This window comes from Cebus imitator, unplaced genomic scaffold (assembly GCF_001604975.1).
Source record: "Cebus imitator isolate Cc_AM_T3 unplaced genomic scaffold, Cebus_imitator-1.0 Scaffold463, whole genome shotgun sequence".
NCBI lineage: Eukaryota > Metazoa > Chordata > Mammalia > Primates > Cebidae > Cebus > Cebus imitator.
In genome coordinates this window covers 1,148,935-1,152,491 of record NW_016107778.1, presented here as the reverse complement: position 1 = coordinate 1,152,491, position 3,557 = coordinate 1,148,935, and the positions used below count along the sequence as shown (strand labels likewise).

General features: G+C 37.8%; 1 protein-coding gene across 2 annotated transcripts in view; it reads right to left on the bottom strand.

Moving 5' to 3' along the window:
- The window catches only part of MTMR8 (myotubularin related protein 8), a 142,505-nt gene that overhangs the window by 8,396 nt on the left and 130,552 nt on the right, over window positions 1–3,557 (bottom strand). The gene's annotated exons all lie outside the window — the stretch shown is intronic.

The following is a 3,557-nucleotide window of genomic DNA, read 5'->3' as shown; positions in this document are numbered from 1 at the left end:
AATGAACAAAGCCTCCAAGAAATATGGGATTATGTGAAAAGACCTATTCTACGTTTGATAGGTGTACCTGAATGTGACAGAGAGAATGAATCCAAGCTGGAAAACACTCTTCAGGATATTATCTAGGTAAACTTCCCCAACCTAGCAAGCCAGGCCACCATTCAAGTCCAGGAAATACAGAGAGTGCCACACACATATTCCTCAAGAAGAGCAACCACAAGGCAAACAATTGTCAGATTCACTGGGGTTGAAATGAAGGAAAGTATGCTAAGGGAAGCCAGAGAAAAAGGTCAACTTACCCACAAAGGGAAGCCCATCAGACTCGCAGCAGATCTCTCTGAAGAAACCCTACAAGCCAGAAGAGAGTGGGGGCCAATATTCGACATCCTTAAAGAAAAGAACTTTCAACCTGGAATTTCATATCCAGCCAAACAAATCTTCATAAACGAAGGAGAAAGAAAATACTTTATGGACAAGCATTGCTGAGAGATTTCGTCACTATAACGCCTGCCTTACAAGAGCTCCTGAAATAAGCACTAAACAAGGAAAGAAACAACCAGTACCAGCTACTCCAAAAACATACCAAATGGTGAAGACCATTGTCACAATGAAAAAAATGCATCAATTATCAGGCAAAACATCCAGCTAGCATCAAAATGGCAGGATCAAATTCACACATAACAATATTAACCTTAAAGGTAAATGGGCTAAATGTCCCAATCAAAACATACAGACTGGCAAATTGGATAACAAGTCAAGACCCATCCGTGTGTTGTAACCAGGAAACCCATCTCACATGCAAGGACACACATAGGCTCAAAATAAAGGGATGGAGGAAGATTTATCAAGCAATTGGAGAGCAAAAAAAGCAGGAGTTGCAATCCTAGTCTCTGATACAATGGACTTTAAACCAACAAAGATGAAAAGAGACAAAGAAGGACATCACATAATGGTAAAAGGATCAATGCATCAAGAAGAGCTCATGATCCTAAATATATTCACACCCAATACAGGAGCACTCAGGTACATAAAGCAAGTTCTTAATGACCTACAAAGAGATTTAGACTCCCACACAATAACAGTGGGCGACTTTAACACTACACTGTAAATATTAGACAGATCAATGAGACAGAAAATTAACAAGGATATCCAGGACTTGAACTTAGATCTGGACCAAGCAGACCTAATAGACATCTACAGAACTCTCCACCCCAAATCCATAGAATATACATTCTTCTCAACACTGTATTGCACCTACTCTAAAACTAACCACATAATCGAAAGAAAATCACTCCTCAGCAAATGCAAAAGAACAGAAATCATAACAAACAGTCTCTTAGACCACAGTGAAATCAAATTACAACTTAGAATTCAGAAATTAACTCAGAACCACTCAGCTTCATGGAAACTGAACAACTGGCTCCTGAATGTTGACTGGATAAACAATGAAATGAAGGCAGAAATGAAGATGTTCTTTGAAACCAACGAGAATGAAGACATAACATACCGGAACCTCTGAGACAAATTTAAAGCAGTGTCTAGAGGGAAATTTATAGCAATAAATGCCAACATGAGAAGTGAAGGAAGATCTAAAATCGATAGCATATCATCAAAATTGAAAGAGCTAGAGGAGCAAGATCAAAAAAACTCAAAAGCTAGCAGAAGACAAGAAATAACTAAGATCAGAGCAGAACTGAAGGAGATAGAGACACACAAAAATCCTTCAAAACAAATCAATAATTCCAGGAGCTGGTTTTTTGAAAAGATCAACAAACTAGACAGGCTGCTAGCCAGATTAAAAAAAAAGAAAAGTGAGAAGAATCAAATAGATGCAATAAAAAACGATAAAAGTGACATCACCACTGATTCCACAGAAATACAAACTACAATCAGAGATTACTAAAAACATCTCATGTATATAAACCAGTAAACCTGGAAGAAATGGATAAATTCCTGGACACTTGCACCCTCCCAAACCAGGAAGAAGCTGAAACCCTGAACAGACCCATAGCAAGGTCTGAAGTTGAGGCAGCAATTAATAGCCTACCAACCAAAAAGAGTCCACGTCTAGATGATTCCACAGCTGAATTCTACCAGATGTACAAAGAGGAGCTGGTATCATTCCTTCTGAAACTATTCCAAACAATACAAAAAGAAGGAATCCTTTCCAAATCATTTTATGAGATCAACATCATCCTGATACCAAAACCCGACAGAGACTCAACAAAAAAAGAAAACGTCAGGCCAATATCCACGGTGAACATAGATGCAAAAATCTTCAATAAAATACTAGCAAACTGAATGCAACAGCACATCAAAAAGCTTATCCATCAAGACCAACTAGGCTTCATACTGGTGATTCAAGGCTGGTTCAACATACGCAAATCTATAAATGTAATCTGTCATATAAACAGAACCAAAGACGAAAAACACATGATTATTTCAACAGATGCAGAGAAGGCCTTTGACAAAATTCAACAGCTCTTTATGCTACAAGCCCTCAATAAACTAGGTATCAATGGAACATACCTCAAAATAATAAAAGCGATCTATCGAAGGAACATATCTGAAAACACTAAAAGCTATTTACGACAAACCTACAGCCAATATAATAATGAATAGGCAAAAACTGGAAGCATTCCCTTTGAAATCTGGTACTAGACAAGGATGCCCTCTCTCACCACTCCTATACAATATAGTATTGGAAGTTCTAGCCAGAGCAATTAGGCAAGAAAAAAAAAAAGGATATTTAATTAAGAAAAGAGGAAGTCAAATTGTCTCTATTTGCAGACAACATGATTGTATATTTAGAAGACCCTATAATTTCAGCCCAAAATCTCTCTTAAACTGATAAGCAACTTCAGCAAAGTCTCAGGATACAAAATCAATCTGCAGATATCAGAAGCAATTCTATACACCAATAACAGACTATCAGAGAGCCAAATCATGAGCAAACTCCCTTTCACAATTGCTACAAAGAGAATAAAATACCTAGGAATACAACTAACAAAGGATGTAAAGGATCTCTTCAAGGAGAACTACAAATAACTGCTCTAGGAAATAAGAGAGGACACAAACAGAGAACCATTCCATGCTCATGGTTAGGAAGAATCAATATCGTGAAAATGGCCTTACTGCCCAAAGTAATTTATATATTGATCACTATCCCCATCAAGCTACCAATGATCTTCTTCACAGAACTGGAAAAAAACACCTTAAACTTCATATGGAACCAAAAGAGAGCCTGCAGAGCCAAGACAATCCTAAGCAAAAAGAACAAAGCTGGAAGCATCATGCTACCTGATTTCAAATTATACTACAAGGCTACAGTAATCAAAACAACATGGTACTGGTACTAAAACAGAGACATAGACCAATGGAACAGAACAGAGTCCCTGGAGGCAACATCGCACATCTACAACCATCTGATCTTTGACAAACCTAACAAAAACAAGCAATGGGGAAAGGATTCCCTATTTAATAAATGGTATTGGGAAAACTGGCTAGCAGTGTGCAGAAAGCAGAAACTGGACCCCTTCCTGACACCTTACACTAAA